Consider the following 26,692-nt stretch of genomic DNA (forward strand, 5'->3'; position numbering starts at 1 on the left):
CATTAAAGGGTGGAGAGGCGGGAGGACATTCGAAGGAAGGTTGAGCATACTATATATATTTTGTTCGTGCACTAGAACTTGACATACTTTAGCTTTAAGTTTGCAGAGCGCAAGCTCAACTCCCTCTTCCATTTTCCCCTGACCTAAGATTTACTCTCCTTTTTCCCCAATAATTTCCCTCATCGCTAGAATCATCCTTCTTCTAACCAAAATTAACAATTTTATTTATATTTCCATGCAAAAAAAAATCGACAATCAAAATTAATTACCAAAATTTAAAATTGTAGAAAATTTAACTCAGAACAATTAAAGAAAGAAAAAAAAGTTAGGAAAATATCATAATAAAAATCACACAAGGAAAGTAATCCTCGAATAAGGAGAAACGTGATTTTTTCGATGTTGTAAAATTTTAGAGTTGATAATCTGGAGAAACTATTATAGCCCATCATCAATAAGTAAAAGTACCTGTTTGGGAAGATGTACAATGGCTTGCGCGACGCCAGACAACATAATCGGTTTAGAGAGCCATTAACTTTTCATTGTCCCTGAAATGGGGTTATTGACTGATTTCATGTGTAGATTCTTCTTCCAAAGAAGGTTTTGGATGTTTTGAACATTGTGTTCTTTTAGATATTCAGTACTTCGATTCGATATTTATGTCATTACGATTGAAAAAAAATTGTTTAAACCAGGATTCTACTATTTTTGATATTTTTAAATATAACATTAAAACAGGAATAAAAAATTGTTTAAACCAGGATTCTACTATTTTCAATCTTTTGAAATATAACATTACAATGGGAATAAAAAATTGTTTAAACCAGGATTCTACTATTTTTAATATTTTTAAATATAACATTAAAACAGGAATAAAAAATTGTTTAAACCAGGATTCTACTATTTTTAATATTTTTAAATATAACATTAAAACATAAATAAAAAAAAATTATTTAAACCAGGATTCTACTATTTTCAATTTTTTAAAATATAACATTAAAACAGGAATAAAAAATTGTTTAAACCAGGATTCTACTATTTTTAATATTTTTAAATATAACATTAAAGCAAAAATAAAAAAAATTATTTAAATCAGGATTCTACTATTTTCTAAATTTTTTTATTATTAAAGTGTAATTAAAAAACTGTTTAAACCAGGATTCTACTATTTTCAATTTTTTTAAATATAACATTAAAACAGGAATAAAAAATTGTTTAAACCAGGATTCTACTATTTTTAATATTTTTAAATATAACATTAAAACATAAATAAAAAAAAATTATTTAAACCAGGATTCTACTATTTTCAATTTTTTAAAATATAACATTAAAACAGGAGTAAAAAATTGTTTAAACCAGGATTCTACTATTTTTAATATTTTTAAATATAACATTAAAGCAAAAATAAAAAAAATTATTTAAATCAGGATTCTACTATTTTCTAAATTTTTTTATTATTAAAGTGTAATTAAAAAACTGTTTAAACCAGGATTCTACTATTTTCAATTTTTTTAAATATAACATTAAAACAGGAATAAAAAATTGTTTAAACCAGGATTCTACTATTTTTAATATTTTTAAATATAACATTAAAACATAAATAAAAAAAAATTATTTAAACCAGGATTCTACTATTTTCAATTTTTTAAAATATAACATTAAAACAGGAGTAAAAAATTGTTTAAACCAGGATTCTACTATTTTTAATATTTTTAAATATAACATTAAAGCAAAAATAAAAAAAATTATTTAAATCAGGATTCTACTATTTTCTAAATTTTTTTATTATTAAAGTGTAATTAAAAAACTGTTTAAACCAGGATTCTACTATTTTCAATTTTTTTAAATATAACATTAAAACAGGAATAAAAAATTGTTTAAACCAGGATTCTACTATTTTTAATATTTTTAAATAAAACATTAAAACAGAAATAAAAAAAAATTGTTTAAACCAGAATTCTATTATTTTCTAAATTTTTTATTATTAAAGTGTAATTAAAAAAATGTTGAAACCAGGATTCTACTATTTTCAATTATTTTAAATATAACATTAAAACGGAAATAAAAAAATGGTTTAAACCGGGATTCTACTATTTTTAATATTTATATATATCATTAAAACCGGAATAAAAAGTAGTTCAATCCAGGATTTTACTAATTTCCATACTTATATTATTGTAGTGTAATAAAAAAAATGTTCAAACAAGGATTCAACTATTTCTTCCAAGAAGCAAAAAGAAGCGTAAAAAAATATTTCCTATTCTTGAACATTTTTTGAATCTTTGTAGCCTAATAAAAGAAATATTAACAAATTGTTTTTTAAAAAATCTGTTAATCTGTAAACAATTTAAGGAAGAATTTTTGGGCCACATGCCAAAATAAGTTCGTAGAACTGATAAATTCTACATTTCCATGTGGGGCGCCCACACGACTGGCATATAGAGATCGAGCGAATACACACACACATATGAATTATATTCACGAATAAGAATGTTTCACATGTATTATAATAACATACAGACGGTTGCCGTTTTGTGTGTGGAGTGCAGACTGGAGAATTGGCGGTACCGGGAGACGTGTGCGATACTGCGCAGGTTGCTTCTCTTCTCCAATGTAGGTGTAGGTGCATCGAGGATAGCTCTCATTTTTGCGAGAGCGCGAGAGTGGTTGTCAAGGTTAGCCACCTACTCGATAGTCTCTCACACATCCATACAACAACAACAACAACGCTCTCAACTTTTACAGATATGTACATTATAGAAGCTTCTGCATATGTTCACGAAAATATACAGCGCTGATTCTGACGCGCGAGTTTATGCATTTTCAAGAGTACAGTACGTTACGTGTGTGTGACCTTTTTTTTAAAAAAAAAACCTTGACATTTTTATATAATCATCAAACCTTTTTTAGATTCTTTTCAATGGGATTTAAAAAAAAAACTCCTTTTATCACAGTTGGTATTTTTCAAACAGCATCGTTGGAGATCAGTAAAACTTTTTGGGATTCTCATGCAGAGATTTGTGAATACAAAACAAGGAAAAATATAAGTAGACGAATTTCTAATAAAGAGATTGGGGTCCGTCTGTAGAGATCTTAGTTCTAAGTCTAAAAAAGGATGAAAGTAGTCTCGCCTTTGCCTATTATTATCATTATCATCATCATCATCGCTCTTGATAGATCAGCCATTGGCGACCTTCTCTTAGTCGGGGACGAATGACGACACTGGCGCTTTGCTTCTGCATATATGTGATACCAGCACCTGGACTGAGCATTATTAGCATGTGTAGGATGAGAAAAGGTTAACTGGACTCCAAGATATTCCGTTTGCATTCTTCGTTGTTGAAACTGGTTTCTTTCTATTATAAGTCTCCAGAAAAAGTGCGAGTTCTCAACATTCCCCATTGATCATAAACAAATAAATGAATATCTAGGTTAATAAATGCATAAAACCAACAACATCAGCAACAAAAGTGTGTGGGAATCTGATTTTATCTGTAGGTAATCGATAAACTAATACAAATCTAATTTATTTGAAAAAAGAAAGAGACAAAAATTCATTGGTTATGAGAGCAAATAACATTCAACCAGATTCTTTGGCAAGTAAATTAGCTAGTTCTATTGCCCTTGAAAATGGCGATGAAGACATTTTGCGAGAGCTTCAACCACGCAAGAGTGGTGGAAACAAAATCCTCGAAGAAGGAAAACCTCCTAATCAAAATCGAAGACGACTCCAAAAAGTAAATCTTCACAGCAGAGATTATCAAAAAGGTTGAAGGTATGGGTAAATTACAATCGGTGGATCAAAGGGTCACACTTCATATCCCAGACCAGGATTGACTTATCTAAGAAAAGGTCCAACCAGCATTGGAAGCAGAACTCAAGAAACCAGGAAGGAGGTAAGTGACGGTCTTCGAACCCAATCATCAGGGATGAAACTTGCAGTTGTAGTTACCAACCCGGAAGAAGCAGAAGCTGGAAATATTAGAGGAAGGTAACCCTCTTAGGACCCAATTGTTCAGGAATAAAGCTCACAGTTGTAGATACCGACCTGGAAGAAGCGGACAGGCTGGAAAAATTGTCTTATAAATATTGGTCACATGTGTCGCCTAATCAGAAGAAGATTGATCGTCTTACCATGTCACCGATGTTTCGGTTACGGCCACATAAAAAGGAACTGACAGGCGGAAGACAGATCAGCTGCGTGCTTTCGATTTAGCGAAGCCGATCATAAATTCGCAGACTGCAGGGACAGTCCAAGCTGCTTCTTTTACAAATACAGCGGGGAGATTCAAACCAGGATTCTACTATTTTTGATTTTATAGCATTAAAACGGAAATAAAAAATTGTTTAAACCAGGATTCTACTATTTTTGATTTTATAGCATTAAAACGGAAATAAAAAATTATTTAAACCAGGATTCTACTATTAAAATGACACCAGAAGTAAAATTTAATAAAATAATTAAAAATACTCGTTATAGTATAGTTATCAGATTTATTTTAGTTAAACTTCAGTATTTCTTTTACGCATATACTTAAGTATTGGTGACATGAATTTTATATAGCTGACCTTAAAATCAGTCACACTGAAGAAAAGACACTAACAATAAGAGCTGACGAAGAAGTGCAATAAAACTGGCACAACTTGAAACTATCAAAGAAAAACCGCAGACACTTCCCACGCGTATTGTGTTAAATCATTTATTATTGCCCGACAACTGACGTTTACTATGGCGAACAATAGAAAAATGCAAGTTAATAATAATTACTACGTACCACGAAGGTATTTTATAACTAGAAAAAAAAAATTTTCCTGGTCTCCTAAAATTTGGAATTGCACTAAATAAAATTCTTTTAAACTTTTTAATCATCTTTAAAACTTTTCTTTTACACCAAAAAATTAATTTCTTTAAAATAAAATCTGTTAATTATTTTTATATAGAATTAAAAACTAAATTGTAATAATAAAAGTTGAACACACCTTTTTGATAGTGTTTTGTAGGAAACGCGAATTTTTAATGTATATAAGGGGAAAGTAAAAAACGGAAGAGAGTTTTAAAACGAAAGGGAATAAAAAAAAATAAATGCATTATGGTAAAGATGCAGCTGCTTGGGTTTTGGTAATGCGAATTTCAAGTTCTAATTCTAAGGCCCAGTTGGCCAATCACGAGATCCATTGTTCGACGATGAAAAGGTCGCAATTCTGAATTTAATCGTCCGTTGCCGACTAATAAGCAACCGAATCCGGTACCCTGTCGCGAATTTCTTTTCTAAAACTAAAATTACAATGCTTCGCAACGCCTTGCAAAAATAGTGAAAAAACAATGTGGAGGCACTTTTTATTATTCTTAAAAATCACATTTTTCTATTGTAATTTTCAAACTCGAAAAAATTTCTTTGTTCTCTTTTTTTATAAAATGTTGATACTTTTGTTTCTGTCTTTTATAAAATTATACCATTTTTGAATTTTTAAATGCCCAAAATTTTAATTTTAATTCACCATCAAATAATTTGGGCAAATAAAAATTTGAACAAATTAAGATTCGGTAAAATGAAAATTCAGGCATTTTAAAATTCGAATCATTTAAAATATTATCTGATGACTTGTTTCTTTAGCCGTTGTAATTTTTCCAACGCTTTCTGACAAAATAATACTTACTCTTATTTCAATAAATCAGTAATTTCTCGATTGTAATTACATTGGAGCAGCATAAAAGTTTTATGAAAATTCGAAAAAAATTCCAAAACTTTATATATTACGAAAACTGAAAAATTCATTATTATTGTACGATACTCACGTGTCGATAATGATGCAAATATACAACGAGAAAATGTGCGGGATTGGTTTGCGTGCTACTCACCTGAAACAGAAGCAAAGAGAGAGAAAGATATGAGTTAGTGGTCGTATTTAAGTCACACTAAACCTTGAACTGTAATTCAGGACACATAAATAGCATAAAAGCCATAATAATAATCATAAAAGTCATAAAAAGTGTTCGTATCGAATTCACTGTATTAATTCATAATTGCACTTCTGGGAAAATGACTCAGTGAAAAATTGCGCTTTTTAACATATAGTCATATTTTTAGAAAAAAAAAAATTATTTCACTTCTTTAATAAAGTTAGAACTCATATATATTGGAAAAAATAATTTCACAGATAATAAAAGAAAATTTAATTTATTTATTGTTAAGGTGGTAAAAATTTTCCTTTATAGTATTTTTACGATTTTAAAGGTAATCAATTAATTAATTTTATAAATCAGACTTTATATTTGTAATAAGTGACCCCAAAAACCTCTAAGTACCAAGTTTCCATCGATTACTACAGATTTGAAAATAATTGTTCAGTATATTGGATAAACCAAAAGGCTTATTAAGTCGTTAAAAACGAATCAGAAGACAAATATAAAAAATTCAAAATTATACCACAAACATAAATAATAAAATTTTGAACAGATTCTACTATTTTCGATATTTATATTATTGTAGTGTAATAAAAAATTGTTTAAACCAGGATTCTACTATTTTTAATAGTGCACATAAAAAGTACTTCAAACCAGAATTTTACACTACTTTCAATATTTATATTATTAAAGTGTAATTATAAAATGTTTAAACCAGGATTCTACTATTTTTGATATTTATCTTTTTAAAGTGTAATTTAAAAAATAATTAAACCAGGATTCTACTATTTTTTACTTTTTAGAATTACAGTGCAAATAACAAGTAGTTGAAAATCAGGATTCTACTATTTTCAATATTTTTAAAGATAACATTAAAATGGGAATAAAAAATTGTTTAAACCGGGATTCTACTATTTTCGATATTTTTTATATAATTAAAGTGTAAATAAAAATTATTTAAAACAAGATTTTACCATTTCCAATATTTATATAACTAAAGTGTAATTAGAAGAATGTTTAAACCAGGATTCTACTTTTTTCGATATTTATATTATTGTAGTGTAATAAAAAAATGTGTAAACCGGGATTCTACTATTTTCTAAATTTTTTATTATTAAAGTGTAATTAAAAAAATGTTTAAACCAGGATTCTACTATTTTCAATCTTTTGAAATATAACATTACAACGGGAATAAAAAATTGTTTGAACCAGGATTCTACTATTTTCAATATTTTTAAATATAACATTAAAACGGATATACAAAATTGTTTAAACCAGGATTCTACTTTTTTCGATATTTATATTATTGTAGTGTAATAAACAAAATGTTTAAACCAGGATTCTACTAATTTTGATTTTATAGCGTTAAGGTGGAAATAAAAAGTAGTTTAAACCAGTATTCTATACTATTTTCGATACCTACTTATATTATTAAAGAGAAAATTAAAAAAAATTTCAAACTGGGATTCTACTATTTTTTTGATATTTGTAATATTAAAGTGTAATTTTAAAAAAATGTTTAAACCAGGATTCTACTATTTTTTACTTTTTAGAATTACAGTGCAAATAACAAGTAGTTGAAAATCAGGATTCTACTATTTTCGATATTTATATCACTGAATTATAATTAAAAATTAGTTCAAACCAGGATTCTACTATTTTCGGTTTTTATTGAATTTATTAAAATAAAAAATACTTCAAACTAGAATTCTACTATTTTGGATATTTATATTATTAACCCTATAAACCACAACACAACTGGATCATTCGTAAAGGCACAACTGGGGTATAAAACTACCCCAAAATTGTTTATTTACTTGAATGTTTGTATTTAAAGCAAAATAACGTTCTTATATATAATTTTCTTAATTTTTTTATGAGGTATAAGATAGACTTTTTTGTATTTCGTTATGATAAAAAATATGGACAAAAAGATTCACAAAAAAAATTTGCGAAAAATTCCATTTTTCTTAAAAAAAATAGTATAACTTACAGTATTTAATTTTTTTTAAATTCTAGTAAATAAGTAAATCTTTTCGGATTTTTATGACAAATGTACAAATCTCAAATATTAAATCTATAAAACTTTTCTACAATACAACCCTTGTGAAAATATTATAATCTTCATTTTACATTGTTTTTAATTATTTCAAATACTGAAAAAATTTCAATTGCAACTATATAGAGTACTCATAAATAAATACTGTGTATGTATAAACATATAAACTAATAGGAGAAAAAACATTATTAATACACATGAATGAATTTTAGATTTAAAATTATCTTTCACTCATATGTGGTTGAGCACATCCTGTACAATAAGTTTGTTGTGTGAGAAACCGGAAAGAATTAGCTGCACGAATCTCTGTGTTTCGCTTTGCCTTTCGTTTGAAATTGCAACAGAGACCTTGACATTCACTTGATGGCACGCGAATACACGCTCAAGAAATCTGAAGCCGTTCATTAGAAGGGGGTAGCAAACGATCTTCCTTCACGATTATATAATAGTTGTTATAACGTCCAATGAAACAAAAATTTGAGAGATTGTAAATTTATTTAAAATTGACGATTTTAAAATATAAAGATATTTAATATTTCAAAAATTAATTTTGCAAGAATTCAATAACAAAAGTTTGAAAAAAAAAGTAGTTTGCTTTTTAGAATTGTGGATTTTTGGCTCGATGAAAATGAAACTAAATTGAAATTTCAATGTTAAAAATGTCGAATGCTTTAAACATGCAATGACAATTGTATTTAAAGGATATGTTTGATAAAAAAATGACTTTGGTGTTTATACAAACTTTAGGTTTGATGGCTTACAATTAGTAGAAATTTAAAATTATTCATAGTACAATAATTAATAAAAAAAATAGTGATAATTAGGAATGAATATTATTTGCATGTTAAATGGTTGAGAAGGTTAAAACGAACTATATATTTAGATGGAACGCAGAGCCTAATTTAATTAAATGCCTTAGTAATTAATGTCAAATAATTTTCAGTGTCAAAATAATGGGCCTTGGTGGATCGGAAACTAATGAATGTTAAACAGATTCGTTGCACATTCGTTGCACATTCGTAGTTTGTGGAAATAATAAGGAAAATGAATGAAAAATGCTATCGAATTTAATAAATGAACTATTAAATGATTGATTTTTGCATTTCCTTGTGCTCAATAAATTTGCAATTATTAAAATTGAATGTGAACAATTTTACAGTGGGATTTGTAAGAAATCATGAAGAATACATCCAATTAACGTATGTATAAGATTTTAAAGAAAAGACACCGTAGATGTATAATGATGAGGTTAGCGAATAAAAAGTTGTTGGTTCCAGGGTCATCAAGTCGTTGAGAAGTATAGAAAGAGGAGAGGGAAATAAAAGTGCATTTCAGTCTCGCCGCTTTTATTCCAAAACCAAAGTGATCCAGAAGGGTATTCGAGGTAGCACACGAGCAGGATCACAAGGGAAATGTGAGGCGAGGGGAGAGGGTAGAAACGGAAGGGGTAGGTGCAGGTCAGAGGGAAGGAGAACACACACAGTGATATGGGTCAATGTCGGGACACTCTCGTGCGCTCTTTGGTGCGATTCACCTACTGACCCACATCCTCTAGCGCTACTCCTGGGACTTCCTCTAAATTGGCCAAACCGAAGCGCAGGTGTTATTTTCTTTTCTCTTGTATTTGCCTTCAAATTTACAGCTGCTGCTGCTGCTGCTGCCAAATAAATAATATAGCCCCAGCCATTGTAAAAGCTTGCTCACGAGAGTCCCATTTTTTTTATTTTGCCATTATTATTATTATTCCTTCTTCAAAAGAATAAACTTTTGCCTTTTCTTTTTGAGCAAAAAAAAAACACCCGGAGACGTAAAACTTTTCTCGTCAATTTCACAAACAATAAAAACAAACTACATCAATAGTTGTATTAGTGTGTCAAAAAATAGAAACAAGAAATACCAAACTTTTCTGAAAATTTCAAAAAAAAAAAAAACTTTTAAATTGGATCATGAGAAATTTTGCGACTGGAATAAAATGTTTGCTGAACAAAAGTACTGGAAACACTTCTAAGCAAGAGAAGAATAAAGTTTGTAGATTAGATACGTTGCTGGAAAATGTCTATATTAAGTGGGTCAGTCAAGGTTATAAGACGACAAGACAGGTCTTGGTTATATCATCATCAAGGGTGGATGCTTGCAAAGAAAAAGATGAGAACTGTAAAGTAATCTGTCTTCCTCGAGGCATGTCTCATGAGCAGACAGTCATAAGATTTTACTTTTTATTTTCCATTCTAATGGAAGTTACGCTTCAGACGTAAGAGATATCTGTTTCTATTATTATACTATATGCACCACTGACGGAAGCATTTTAGGAAAATAGTTTCGAAAATATAAAAAAATGTAAATAATTATATACATTATATTATTAAAGTGTAAATAAAAAATTGTTTAAACCAGGATTCTACTATTTTCCAAATTTTTTATTATTAAAGTGTAATTAAAAAAATGTTTAAACCAGGATTCTACTATTTTCCATCTTTTGAAATATAACATTACAACGAGAATAAAAAATTGTATAAACCAGGATTCTACTATTTTTAATATTTTTAAATATAACATTAAAACAGAAATAAAAAAAATTGTTTAAACCAGAATTCTACTGTTTTCAACATTTATAAAAATTATCAAAGCAGGAATAAAAAAAATTGTTTAAACCAAGATTCTACTATTTTCCAAATTTTTTATTATTAAAGTGTAATTAAAAAATTGTTTAAACCAGGATTCTACTAATTTTAATATTTTTAAATATAACATTAAAACGGGAATAAAAAAAAATTGTTTAAACCAGGATTCTACTATTTTCAAGATGTTTAAATATAACATTAAAACAGAAATAAAAAAAAATTATTTAAACCAGGATTCTACTATTTTTAATATTTTTAAATATAACATTAAAACAGAAATAAAAAAAATTGTTTAAACCAGGATTCTACTATTTTTAATGTTTTTGAATATAACATTAAAACAGAAATAAAAAAAATGGTTAAACCAGGTTTCTACTATTTTCAATATTTTTAAATATGACATTAAAACAGAAATAAAAAAAAATTGTTTAAACCAGGATTCTACTATTTTTAATATTTTTAAATGTAACATTAAAACAGAAATAAAAAAAAATTATTTAAACCAGGATTCTACTACTTTCAATATTTTTAAATATAACATTAAAACGGGAAGAAAAAATTGTTAAAACCAGGATTCTACTATTTTCAATCTTTTGAAATATAACATTACAACGGGAATAAAAAATTGTTTAAACCAGGATTCTACTATTTTTAATATTTTTAAATATAACATTAAAACAGAAATAAAAAAAATTGTTTAAACCAGGATTCTACTATATTCAAGTTGTTTAAATATAACATTAAAACAGAAATTAAAAAAATTGTTTAAACCAGGATTCTACTATTTTTAATATTTTTAAATATAACATTAAAACGGGAATTAAAAAATTTTTTTAAACCCGGATTCTACTTATTTCGATATATATATAAATAATAAAACCGGAATAAAAAGTAGTTCAAACCAGGATTCTACTATTTTCAATATTTTTAAATATAACATTAAAACGGGAAGAAAAAATTGTTAAAACCAGGATTCTACTATTTACAATTTTTGAAATATAACATTACAACGGGAATAAAAAATTGTTTAAACCAGGATTCTACTATTTTTAATATTTTTAAATATAACATTAAAACAGAAATAAAAAAAAATTGTTTAAACCAGGATTCTACTATTTTCAAGATGTTTAAATATAACATTAAAACAGAAATAAAAAAAAATTGTTTAAACCAGGATTCTACTGTTTTCAATATTTATAAATATTATCAAAGCAGGAATAAAAAAATTGTTTAAACCAAGATTCTACTATTTTCCAAATTTTTTATTATTAAAGTGTAATTAAAAAATTGTTTAAACCAGGATTCTACTAATTTCAATATTTCTAAATATAACATTAAAACGGGAATAAAAAATTGTTTAAACCAGGATTCTACTTATTTCGATATATACAAATAATAAAACCGGAATAAAAAGTAGTTCAAACCAGGATTCTACTTTTTTTAATATTTATATTACAAAAGTGTAATTTAAAAAATTTTAACCCAGGATACTACTGTTTTGGATTATTCAGCATTAGAGTGCAATTAAAAAGTAGTTGAAACCAAGATTCTACTATTTTCGATATATATATATATATATATTATTAAAACCGGAATAAAAAGTTTTGAAAATAATTTACGAGATAATTACATCGAATTATGTTTAGGGTACCGCCATAACAGTTAAACTGTCAGAGTCAGAGTCGTAGTTCAAAATTTCTCTGGGTTATTTTTCGACCTATTTTGTCCTTTCTCTGTTTAAAATGTAAAATAAAAAAATCCAAACAAGGATTTGATTTCAAATTAAAAAATAATTCTGGACAATTAATAAATTAAAAAATTGGTTGTCCTTGTCTTTCATCTAATTATTTATGGCGCTTTCATCGTTTCATTTTTAACTAGCTACAAGATTGATTAACTTTTTTCAGCCAATCTCTAGTCTTTGGGGCGTTATTAACGCCATGATAAATATTTTTTCTGTTACTATCTGGATGCACATTTATATCTGCAATGTAAACCGCAAGCGTGATAAACCAACACTGTATGGGCTGCGGCCACCTCATTGATGGCCTTGACGAGGACAACAATAATAAATTGTTTCGTAACATAATCTACATAGCTGCTGCGTGTATGTCCGTTCAATAATAATATATACATATATTATACATATATGAGTGGATGTGCATGTCAAGCGAGGCAATAAGGCGCAGCAGTCTTGCGGAAATATAAATAAAAAGAAGAGAAAAATAGTCACGAGTCAGTCACACTCGACCTGGTAAACTGCTTTTCTCACGCCTTGGAGATTTGCACGAGACAGAAAAGAGCAGGCCAGAAAGAGAAAAAAAATGAACGCACTGACTGATTGAATGCAAGAATATGTCGATCACACGCAATTCATTTGCAAAGGAAGTTATTTAATTGATACCAAACACACCTCTATTCTTGGGAAAACATTTTTTTAATATTCAAATTTAATAATAGATAATAATTTATAAAAAAAAAACTCAACTCTAAATATATTAGATGTCACATAAATTTAAAACCCTGGGAAGTATAAAGCGCATTGATCCATAAAGAATAGACTAAGTTTATCGCTCTGATGATAATAATAAATTTAATGAATATCGACTAGCAAAAAAGTATTGCGTCCAAGAGAGGCAAAGACCACACTTTTATTTAGACTGGCGCATGAAAAAATAAACGAAAGCAGGTGCTGAACTTATTACTGGTGAACACACAACACTTCATCCAGAGTAGAGAGCTCAAGTTCAAACTTGTTTTGTTTTAAAAATAAATTATCACGTGAACGAAAAGAATGTATACCAAGTTACAGTGGACTTTTTTTTCTCTTTATATAACACGGAAAATATAATCGCACACACACTACTGTGAATTATACGATAAAAAGATTGGAATATTTTTTTATATAGAAAAAAATCACAGTGAAACAATAAAATTTTTAAACAAAAAAATGCAGAATCAGATTGTAAAATAAATAATCATCTACTTGAGAAGAACGATTGCAAATTACAAGAATAGAAATTCACTATAACTGTCGTTGTAACTTGCATAAATTATGGTTTAAAATTTATTTTACTAAATAAGTTAAAAATTATTATGATGAAACCAGGATTCTACTATTTTCGATAATTAAAATATTAAATTGTAATTAAAAAAATGTTTAAACCAGGATTCTACTATTTTTATTTTTACAGCATTAAAGTGCAAATATATAAAATGTAGTTCAAACCAGGATTCTACTATTTTCAATATTTTTAAATTAATATATCATTAAAAGTGAAATAAAAAATTGTTTAAACCAGGATTCTACTATTTTTTAATATTTTTAAATATAACATTACAACGGGAATAAAAAATTGTTTAAACCAGGATTCTACTATTTTCAATATTTTTAAACATAACATTAAAACGGGAATAACAAAAATTGTTTAAACCAGGATTCTACTTATTTCGATATATATAAATATTATTAAAACCGGAATAAAAAGTAGTTCAAACCAGGATTCTACTTTTTACTAAATTTTTTATTATTAAAGTGTAATTTAAAAAATGTTTAAACCAGGATTCTACTATTTTCCAAATTTTTTATTATTAAAGTGTAATTAAAAAAATGTTTAAACCAGGATTTTACATTTTCAATATTTTTAAATATAACATTAAAACAGGAATAAAAAATGGTTCAAACCAAGATTCTACTATTTTCAATATTTTTAAATATAACATTAAAACAGAAATAAAAAAATTGTTTAAACCAGGATTCTACTATTTTAAATCTTTTGAAATATAACATTACAACGAGAATAAAAAAATGTTTAAACCAGAATTCTACTATTTGTTTATAGCATTAAAGTGCAAATGTGTAAAAAAGTTTTTAAACCAGGATTCTAATATTTTTGTTTTTATAGCATTTAAGTACAAGTATAAAGTATTTCAAATCAGGATTCTACTATTTTCGAGATTTTTAAATATTTTATTATTACAACTGGAATAAAAAGTAGTTCAAACCAGGATTCTACTTTTTACTAAATTTTTTATTATTAAAGTGTAATTTAAAAAATGTTTAAACCAGGATTCTACTATTTTCCAAATTTTTTATTATTAAAGTGTAATTAAAAAAATGTTTAAACCAGGATTTTACATTTTCAATATTTTTAAATATAACATTAAAACAGGAATAAAAAATGGTTCAAACCAAGATTCTACTATTTTCAATATTTTTAAATATAACATTAAAACAGAAATAAAAAAATTGTTTAAACCAGGATTCTACTATTTTAAATCTTTTGAAATATAACATTACAACGGGAATAAAAAAATGTTTAAACCAGCATTCTACTATTTGTTTATAGCATTAAAGTGCAAATGTGTAAAAATGTAGTTTTTAAACCAGGATTCCAATATTTTTGTTTTTATAGCATTTAAGTACAAGTATAAAGTATTTCAAATCAGGATTCTACTATTTTCGAGATTTTTAAATATTTTATTATTACAACTGGATTAAAAAGAAGTTCAAACCAGGATTCTACTTTTTACTAAATTTTTTATTATTAAAGTGTAATTTAAAAAATGTTTAAACCAGGATTCTACTATTTTCCAAATTTTTTATTATTAAAGTGTAATTAAAAAAATGTTTAAACCAGGATTTTACATTTTCAATATTTTTAAATGTAACATTAAAACAGGAATAAAAAATTGTTCAAACCAAGATTCTACTATTTTCAATATTTTTAAATATAACATTAAAACAGAAATAAAAAAATTGTTTAAACCAGGATTCTACTTATATCGATATATATAAATATTATTAAAACCGGAATAAAAAGTAGTTTAAACCAGGATTCTACTATTTTCAATATTTTTAAATATATCAATAAAAGTGAAATAAAAAATTGTTTAATCCAGGATTCTACTATTTTCGATACTTAAAATATTAAATTGTAATTAAAAAAATGTTTAAACCAGAATTCTACTATTTGATTATAGCATTAAAGTGCAAATGTGTAAAAATGCAGTTTTTAAAACAGGATTCTAATATTTTTGTTTTTATAGCATTTAAGTACAAGTAAAAAGTAGTTCTAATCAGGATTCTACTATTTTTGATATTAATAATTATTAAAGTGAAATTAAGAACATGTTCAAACCAGTATTCTACTTTTTTTTGATTTTAAAGCATTTAAGTACAAATAAAAAGTATTTCAACTCAGGATTCTACTATTTTCGACATTTTTAAATATTTTATTATTAAAACCGGAATAAAAAGTAGTTCAAACCAGGATTCTACTATTTTCAATATTTTTAAATATATCATTAAAAGTGAAATAAAAAATTGTTTAAACCAGGATTCTACTATTTTCGATACTTAAAATATTAAATTGTATTTAAAAAAATATTTAAACCAGAATTCTACTATTTGTTTATAGCATTAAAGTGCAAATGTGTAAAAATGTAGTTTTTAAACCAGGATTCTAATATTTTTGTTTTTATAGCATTTAAGTACAAGTAAAAAGTAGTTCAAATTAGGATTCTACTATTTTTGATATTAATAATTATTAAAGTGAAATTAAGAACATGTTCAAACCAGGATTCTACTTTTTTTTGATTTTAAAGCATTTAAGTACAAATAAAAAGTATTTCAAATCAGGATTCTACTAGTTTCGACATTTTTAAATATTTTATTATTAAAATCCGAATAAAAAGTAGTTCAATCCAAGATTCTACTATTTTACATATTTATAATATTAATGTGGAATCAAAAAAAATTTTAAACCAGGATTTTACTATTTTTGATTTCATAGAATTAAAATGCAAATAATTATGTAAAATGTAGTTCAAACCAAGATTCTACTATTTTCGATATCTAAAATTAAAAAAATGTTTAAACCAGGATTCTACTATTTTTTATATTAATATAGGTAATAATTGAAGTAATATTAATAATTATTAAAGTGAAATTAAAAAAAATGTTCACTCTATTAATCCTCAATAATCATCAATTCAATTGTAAATAGTTAAAAAGTAGTATCATTTTCTCATTCCATTGCAAATGTTACGTATTAAAAAATACTATGTCACCTTCTCAAAGAATGTCATGACTTATTTTGCAGAAAAAAAAGATTTCTATTTTTATAATTATAACATGTATATTCGATAACATTAATAATAATAATAATAATTATAAATATAATCACTACTAGTCAATGGCATATTGATTGCTATTTCAGAGACCAGAGATACGATCGTGACCTTATACATCGTATTACTATATATCTAGTAATAGTGAAAGTAGTTGCAGTCCGGATGGTATTAAAAATCTACATTGCATTTGGTGAGATGGAAAGAGTATATACATATATGGTGATTTGTTAATTTTTATACAAATATAAAAATAGCAAATGAGCACGCAGTTTTTTGTCATCCATTTTGAATTGCTATTTTTAATCATGATTCACGCAACTGTCACGCAAAAAAAAAAAAAAAGAAAAGTTTTCTTGTCACACACAGAAGCGCACGCACTTTATGCTCAGGACATCCTGACTTGATACTTTTGAAGCAAAATATCTGTCCTTCGCCCACGTTTTCAAATCCTCTGACCTTGTAACCTAGACTAAACAGTTCCTACACTACAAGCAAAAATAATCATTTTTTACAAAAGGAAAGATTAAGAAATACTTTCTTAAAAATGTACGATTTATTTTTCTTATTTCTTTGTTAAGCCAAAATTTACATATTTTCTGTAATTTTTTTTTGTTTGTCTTGATTAATATATTCACCTTTCTCTCTTAATTTCATTGGCATTGGATACTTTTTTTTTGAAAAATGATCGATTATCATTAAATTGTAATTCGTAAATATTTATTCTATCCGAATTTTTCTTCAATGAAATATTTTTATAACGCAATATAATAATTTTATTTATTTTTAAAATGAAATTTGATTTTCATTTTGAATTAAATCAATTACTTACACTTAAAAATTCTTAATTTGTTTCTCGATTTAACTCAGTTAATTACAAAATTCATAATCATCAACCCTAAAAACCCCTCAATAACTAGTTTCAAGCAAATCCGATCAATTTAAAAAAAAAACGTCCGCCATATTAAATTTTTAAAATCTGATGCGAGATTCATAATCAAAAGCCCCAAAAAGTCCAAAGTAACTTTTTTTCAAGCAAATTCGATTAATTTTGAAAAACTCGTGCGCCATATTGGATCCTAAATTTTCTAACCTAGGGTAAATGTCCTAATTACTGTGATGTACAACCTAAGACCGACTTTAATGATAAAATAATAAAAATGTAAATGAAATAATGATTTAATTCTTTTTTTTAAATCACTATTAGTGTCTATTAAAATAGAAAAACGATACTTTAAACTTGAAGAAATAACAAATATACTATTAAAAATATTAACTTTTTTAAAAATGGCATATGCTGCACTATGGGAAATTTGACCCTTTTTTCTGGCCAAAAACCTAAAAATATTTTTAAAAAGGACCAAAAGTACTTGCACTAAAGTTTTTGAGGTCGCTGATTACGAATTTGAGGTCAGATTTAAAATTCAAAATGGCGGATTAAAAATAGCCGAACCAAACCCTAAAAAAATGTTGAAATCTTTTGAAACATGATACTTAGAGGATTTTGTGATAACTGACTACAAATTTGATGCCAAAATTTTCTAAATCAAATATAGCAGAGCCAGAATATCAAACTTAACCTTTAAAATACTTACTGATTTTTATGTAGCTTAGTATTGAATGATCTAAAGTCTCTAAATACAAACTATTTTATTTGTGAAAATTAAACTTTATTATACAAAATATATTAACAGAACGAGTATTAAAATATAAAGAGAAAAAAAAAAATTTTTTTTTGGTTATGTTTCTACATATTTCCAATAAGTAAGCTTCGAATTCGTTGGAAATATCACCACCGCCAATTATTTTTAAAATTGAATTATAAATTGTAGCTGATGCACTTTTTTTATCTTTCTCTTCTTTCCAAGCTTGGTACAAATCCAAATACCGAATTGGGTAGTTGTCTAAGAAAAAAATTATTTATTCAAAAAACGCAAAAAATCGTAACGTAATTTTTGGTGCCCAGTTTCTTTATTAAATACGTAACATTTTTATAATAATTAGAATGCTGCCAAACACCGCCAATTTTATAAAAGTCATGTCAAAGTTAAGGTTAAAAAATAAACTACTCAATGTAAACGACATTAAAAAATATTTTTTTTTCAGAAATATTTTAACATTAAGTAATTATTAATAAGGTAATATATAATAAACTTACTCTGTTCTTTTGATTCCATTTTATTTATTTTGATTTACTTTTGCCATTTTTTAGATATTAATTTTTGAATAATAGTTCAAAAATACGAGATGCCCAGAACAAAAGAGGGGTTAACTGAAGGCAATTTTTGACAATAAATTTAATTGATATATATTTTTTTTTCATGAACAACAAATTTTGAATTTCATTATTTAGAATATGGTCTGTCTGGATGTAAAAAAATTTTTTCATTTCAAAAATCTTTAAAAAAAATAGGTTTTGGCCAGAAAAAAGGGCCAAATTTCCCATAGTGTGCTGGTATTACTGCAAGTTTGCATGAATTACTGCGAATGGTGTACACCAATTACTGCAACGCTAAAAGTGTTGATTTAGAGGTTAGGTTGACTGGATAGACCACAGTAATAGCAGCATGAGAAAAATATACGCATGCTCTAATTACTGTGATAGGTTCAATATTGTAACTTGAATAAATAATTTGATAATAGTCGAAATATGCATCATTATGTTCTCAATTACTAAGTTTTACTAATTTTTATAAAAATCGCAGTAATTGGCGCATCAGCAGTAATTCATACACTTACCCTAACTAATTTAACCTAACTTTGAAAAATGCTTAACGTCATTAAATACACGAATTAGGTACTATCTGATATGTGCCAAGATTGTTAAAAAAAAGTTCTCGATTCTAACAAAGTGTAATTTGAAGCTAAGAATATCTTAGCAGATGTGAAGTCAGCTTGCTAATTGACGAGAGTTCTAAAAATTTGCTAAAATATATCGTAAAAATGCCAGGAAATGGAGAGTATATTTATTTTAAATGGACGTTACTTTTTTTGGGGTGGAAAGTAACGTTAGCACCAAATCGAATAATCTTTTATTTTGACATTGAGATTTTTTTTATATTATCCGATTAGTTACCATACTCACCCCCCATATTGGGGTAATATTGATTACGCTCGCAAAATTCAGTGAAAATTTAACATTAAAAAAATTGTAGTAATGTTTATGATTAATTTTCCCTATCTTTCCTTCTGATACCAAATTCACTTTTTTTTTCTAAATCCTCCATTTTCCTACAATGCTTCTTTTTGCCAACCTTCCCTCCATAGAGATCAGGAGTCCCATCTCTCCCTGTACGTTATATAAGTCCAAGGACGAACGCGGTATATGCTGGTCTCGTCACTTTGCTCTATACTTTTCGTGCTATAATACTAACCAAACGAGTCTCCAGACGCTACTTCTCAATTCCTCTGCATTACGCTTACGATTCTGCTTGTAAAGCTTGGTTAGTTTATATAGTTTAAATTAACATATCATTATATCTAAGTTTTCTGTTAACTTTTCCTAATCTCAAATGTTCAATTAAAACAACACTTAAAAGTGTGGAGTAAAATTTTAAAAACAAATTTAATAATAAAAATAAAGCCATAATCGCTGTTTATTCTTAAAGGATCAAAAAAATAATGATTTTTATTAGTAATTTCTAGATTCAGCGGATTCAAAAATTTTATTTTTACCATAAAATATCCTCTATATCATTCTAGACAACTATTTTTTGGGGGGGAAATTTATAGATTTCTATCGAATAATTGTGTCGATAAAAAAGAAATAATTTGTATCTTTGACAAATGTCCAAGATTTTTGTGAAATATGTACTTAATTTAATTATCAATATATCTTTGTTAAATACCCCTGGCGCCATCTTTCGTAAAACGATCGTTACTTTTTCACACATATGTACCTTATAATAATAAAAGCTGAAGAGAAAACTTAATTACTAATTCAAATTCAGAGACTTATCGAAAGTATAAATTTTAATTGAAATTTTTTTTCTACGAAAAGTTTTGATAGTTTTCTGTATGTTTTTAATTTTTTAGATCTTTTAAAAAAAAAAATTTAAGTTTTCTTTAATATTGATATTTAAGTTAAATTTATTTACTATTAAAACTCGAAAATTAGGAATTTGCATCATTTTTGTGAAGCTATTAATTTTTTTACTTAAAAAAGTTATTTTTCAAGTGTCAATTATTTAAAATACAGAACTGACTAAACCGTTTAAGACCTGGAAAGCAAAAAGGGAAGCAAAAATGCATCTAAAAAAAATTTGATAGTAAATTTTGTGCAGTAGAAGGGGTTCAAAAAAATATTTTTTTTACTTCTTTTATTTTTTAAAAATATTAATTTACTCGGCACAATCATTATATTTTTTTCTTACATTGTTTTACATACCAAGAGTGACTTATATACTTTTGCCAACTTAATTTGAAGAGTACTTGACAGTTAAAAAATTAAAGAAAACAGATTTTTGGCCCCTAAAATGTATGGTATCTCATGTAAATGAAGGGCCAACTTCGTGGGAGTAAAATATATTAAAGGAGAAATAAATTATTAATTTTAAATAATCGATAATAATAAATAAATAAACAATAAATAATTAAATAAATAATAACAATAATTGATAAAACGTAATAAAATCGATACAGAAGTGAAGTAAAATAAGTGTGCTGTTTGCAAAGTCAATTTTGAAACTGAACTCTAATCACTAACGACTTCTTACAATAAATTTGCAAATTGAACAAAATCCTAGAAAAACCAAAAGCGTCCAAACTCCGGGAATAAGTAAATTGAAAATAAAACAAATTTTTTCACCTGTTATAGTTATTGAAATAATATTGGTATTTATAACAGTAGTTTACAAAGATTTTGATCCACAACATTTAACCCTCATTTCTCATGTGAAATGACCCGCTGAATCCGAAAATGAAGTCTAAAATAAAGAAAGTAAAACAGTTTTTAAGATATCGTTGTTTTTTCAAATTTTTCACTATGAAAAAAAACCGTTTTACTTAAATGTAAATATCTTCCGTTACAATGGACGGATTATAATATACTTTTTTTTTAAATTAAAGGAAATTAATTTTCCAAACAAACTATTACTATAGAATATTTTTCAATCCGACCATCGCCTTAAACACTATGGATACATATATCGAAAATGTTGATTTAAATTTATCAAGCCTCGGATCGTCTTAAAGGCACAAAAAAAGTCGTTTTAGTCGATTTATATTCTAAAAAAAAGTCGAAAAAGTCGATTTTTTTTATTTTAACAAAAATATTTTACAGAATTTTAAATCAAATTTTTTTTTAAATAATAATACTTTTTGAAGGGTGTAAAGTTGAAATTTTTAGAAATAATTGAATTTTAAAAGATTTTGTTAATTTTCATGACAATAATTAAATTTTACAAAACTAAAAATAATTTATCAAATAATTTTAGATAACATTTTTTAAATGTAATAGAATTTTTAAAGATTTACAATTGAGATTTTTAAAATTAATTTGAACTTCAAGTGATTTTTAATTAACAATTTTTGATGATTTCACTAAAAAATTTATTAGAAATTGCGGACAAAAATACAATAATTTGAAAAAACATTTTTAATTGAAAAATGGTTTCAGATTTCCATAGAGTTATAATTGAAATTATTAAATTTCAAAAAATTTTCGATGGAAAATTTTAGAATTAATTAAAGTTTAGAAGCTTTTAAATTCAAATTTTTGAAAATAATTGAATTTTAATTGAAAAATGGTTTCAGAAAGTTGAATTTTTAAAGAATATTATACAAATAATTAAATTATCGGAAAGTTATAATTGAAATTATTAAATTTCAAAAATTTTTCGATAGAAAATTTTAGAAGCATTTAAATTCAAATTTTTGAAAAAAATTGAATTTCAATTGAAATTTTGGATAATAAATTTAATTTTAGTTGATTTTTGGTTGAAAATTTTGATAATAATTAATTTTAAATTGAAATTTTAGATAATTGAGTCGCCGGAAAGTAAAACAACATATAAACTTTTGACTCCCATTGAATTAACATGGCCGTCAGAATTTTATGTGTGGTTTTACTTTCCGGCGACTCAATTATTGAATTTTAATTCATTTTGAATTGAAATTTTGGGTAATAATTGAATTTTAGTTGACTTTGAATTGAAATTCTTGAAAATAATTGAACTTTATTTGATTTTGAATTAAAAATTTTAGGTAATTTTATTTGGTATTTTTTTAAAATTATAAACAATTGTTAAATTTCATAAAAATTTTAATTGAAAAATAATTTGAAATAATTGAATTTGTGATGAATTTTATTAAAATTATTAAAAATAATTAATTTAGTGAAGAATTTTAGTTAAAAATTTTTTAAATAACACAGGCCTGCATGGTTTTTTTATTTTTGATATTGAAGTCGTTCCCTATGTAATTTTAAGCGCTGAACACGATCCCGTGTCCCAAAATGGCCCAGCACGTCAGAATTTTGAGAAAAGTGGGGGTAAAGAGCCTAAACAACGTGTTTTTGAGTGTTTTCTAGAATTTTTTTCTCCTTAACCTGACGTGCTAGAAACTTCTACTAGGTCTTAAATTAAAGCTTAAAGCGTGCACTTTAAGACCCATATGCGCAAGTAAAAAAAACTTAAGGGATTTTGAGAAAAGTGGGGGGATGAAGTCTCTATCACGTTAGGTTAAGGAGAGGAATATTAAAAAAAAAACCTAAAAAAGCGTTTTTTTATTTTTTTACCCCCACTTTTCTCAAAATCCTGTCGTTCTAAGCTATTTTGGAACCCGGGATCGTGTTCAGCGCACAAAAATACATAAAAAAACCACTGCGATATAAAGTATGTAAAAAAAATTTTTTGGGGCTCTTTCCCCCCACTTTTCTCAAAATCCCTTAAGTTTTTTTTACTTGCGCATATGGGTCTTAAAGTGCACTCTTTAAGCTTTAATTTAAGACCTAGTAGAAGTTTCTAGCACGTCAGGTTAAGGAGAAAAAAATTCTTGAAAACACCCAAAAACACTGTTTTTGGGCTCTTTACCCCCACTTTTCTCAAAATCCTGACGTGCTGGGCCATTTTGGGACACGGGATTGTGTTCAGCGCACAAAATTACATAGGAAACGACTTCAATATCAAGAATAAAAAAAAAAGTCGAATTTTGCAGGCCTGTGTAATTGAAATAAAGAAAATCTGAAGAAGATCTGCATTTTATACTAAAAAAATATATATTTTATTTAAAAATTTGTTTAAAAAATGTAAAAAAAAGTCGAAATAGTCACATTTTATTAAAATAAGTCGAAAAAAGTCGAAAATAGTCGAAAAAGTCGTATAATCCGAGGCCTGATTTATGAAAATTTGGAAAAAAAACTCGATTCTATTATTGATTGCGATTAAATAAAATTTTTAATGGCTCGATTTATGATTGGTAATTAAAGTGTGATGTATAAGGATAAAAATAAGCGGTCATTTAACAAAATCGGTTGAAAAATATAGAAATTATAAGCATTTTAGAAAAAAATGCAGAAATTGAATTTTTCACATTTTTATGATTAACCTGATTTTATTGAATATAGTGTTAATTTAAAATCTTTTAACATATTAAAAGTGACTTATGGATGATTTTGTTTTTCTTTTATGTTGAGTAGTAGTTTCTCTAATGAGAAAGTCACCCATCATCGCTTCATCCCAAAATCCCTGTTACCGATCTTCCATGCTTTTGAGTTATTGGTGAAAACGTTCATCATTTCGTGTAATTTAGAAGACTTTGCTTTTCATTCGTCGTTTCAGAGTTTTAGTGTTGCTTCTTGAAAGTGTTTTTTCATGTCTTGGGGTTCGATGGTTGCCGATTCGTCTACAGTTGGAAGTATGCATGGAAAAAAATAGTTCGCGAAACTTTCGTAAACTAGTTTTTCACTTTTGGACGGTCCCAAAGTTTGAAAATCTTTCATTAACTTTTTCCAAGATTTCACGAACGTTCATCACTCTCTTCATATGACGATCAATGTCTGCGCACGCGCACAAAAAAAGTTTGTGGAATATTGAAAAAAGTTAATGAAAGATTTCCAAACTTTGGGCCCGTCCAAAAGTGAACAACTAATTTACGAAAGTTTCACGAACTAATTTTTTTCCCTATGCGCACAGGCGGTTTTTGCAAGGGACTTTGCTCTGTCGTTTTCTGATATGTCGACGTGGGATGGAATCCAGATTATATAATAATTCTTTTTTCATGATGAATAACATTGAAATTGTTTTAATAAATTACATAAGGAATAAAAACACTTCTAAATAAATATAAAATTTGCAAACAAATTTAATAGTTTTTACAAGTAAATTTATGTTTATTTTGTTAATTAAAATTTTTATTAAAAACTAACTAACTAAAATTAAAAACTAGTTTGTGACTCTTTGTAGATTGGCGTAGGATAAATTAATAAAACTCACAATAGTCACTGAAATTCATAATTTATTTTACTTGTTTCTTTATAATTATAATTTCACAATAGCAGCCAAAAACTTTTATATATATTTTTTATTTTTATGTCGAAAGAAAGTCAATTGTTAATTATTATATAAAATTCAATCAATCCACATGAAATAAACTCTATATTACATTAATTATTATTATTTACAAATTGTAAATTGCTAAGCAACAACGGAAAGTATTAGAGATTTTGAAATGAAGCGATGAAAAAAAAATCAAAATTTAATAAACACCCGATAACGCAATCGTTAATCGTTTTGAGAAAGGTTAAATTAATTTTGATTTTTCATACCTTTCCGACATCAAATTTGGAATAAAACTTATGGATTCTGACCCATTTTTTTATGCTCTTTCGATTGGTAATGATTAAAATTAGAACAAACTTTAATAAGCACCCGTTAACGCGAACGTTAACGTTTGAGAAGCCATAACTTCTTCAATATTTTGATTTTTAATATCTTTCCGACATCAAATTTGGAATAAAACTCATGGATTCTGACACATTTTTTTTGCTCTTTCAATTGGGAATGATTAAAAATTGAACAAACTTTAATAAGCGCCCGATAACGCGATCGTTAACATTTAAGAAAGGTTAAATTAATTTTGATTTTTCATATCTTTCCGACATCAAATTTGGAATAAAACTCATGGATTCTGACACATTTTTTTATGCTCTTTCGATTGGTAATGATTAAAATTTAACCAAACTTTAATAAATTGGTTTTTGTAACCGTTAAACAATTAACGTTACGTAGATTTTTGCAATTTTTTATTTTTTTCCGCTAATAGCACATAATATACGTCACAATTTTAAATCTGAGCCAAAAATATTCATTTTTCAAAAAGTTATGGCAATTTTCATTTTCTCTCATATCCTTCTTTATTATATTAAGTTCAAGAACGACGACCGACACCGACCGACAGCAAAACAAAATTTTTTATTTTCTTTAATAAATTAGGTATTTACAGTTTTCCTTCAAATTTTTAATTCACATGCCTAACATACATGTGTATTCAAAAAAAATGCCAAAATTTTTTTTTTTGCGCGATTTTTTGCAAAAAATAATTTTTTCCATAGTGAAAAATGTGAAAAAACGACGATATCTTAAAAAATGTTCCACTTTCTTAATTTTAGACTTCATTTTTGGATTCAGGGGATCATTTTACATGAAAAATGAGGGTTAAAAGTCTTGGATCAAAATTATTTTTTAAATTTTGTAAACTAGTATTATTGTTGTTTTAGGTTATGTTAGATTAGACTTCAGAATTTAAAATAATATCTAATATTGTTTGCCCTCAATTTCAATCGGATCAAGAGAGACATAAATATCTCGTTACAAAGACACTTTTTTCTCTCTCTCTCTTTCTCTCTCTCTTATTCTCATTTACACACCTTTTTATATTCAATCGTTTATTTTTAACATTTAAAAAAAAAAAATTTTCCTTCCCCCTTTTGTGTTCTAAAGAAGTATCAGTCACATAACCTCAAAATAAAATTCAAGAAAA

General features: G+C 26.3%; 1 protein-coding gene across 2 annotated transcripts in view; it reads right to left on the reverse strand.

Annotated features, from left to right (window-relative positions):
* The window catches only part of LOC127285759 (retinoic acid receptor RXR), a 92,991-nt gene that overhangs the window by 65,331 nt on the left and 968 nt on the right, over nt 1-26,692 (reverse strand). The window contains exon 2 of one of the 2 annotated variants that reach the window (XM_051311935.1): nt 5,795-5,857. The exons of the other annotated variant lie outside the window; for it this stretch is intronic. The gene's annotated coding sequence lies outside the window, so the exon portion shown is untranslated. The remainder of the gene's footprint in view (nt 1-5,794; nt 5,858-26,692) is intronic. 2 annotated transcript variants of the gene reach the window in all.

This window comes from Leptopilina boulardi, unplaced genomic scaffold, assembly GCF_019393585.1.
Source record: "Leptopilina boulardi isolate dan_hultmark-lab unplaced genomic scaffold, ZJU_Lbou_2.1 LbouV2_341, whole genome shotgun sequence".
Classification (NCBI taxonomy): Eukaryota; Metazoa; Arthropoda; class Insecta; order Hymenoptera; family Figitidae; genus Leptopilina; species Leptopilina boulardi.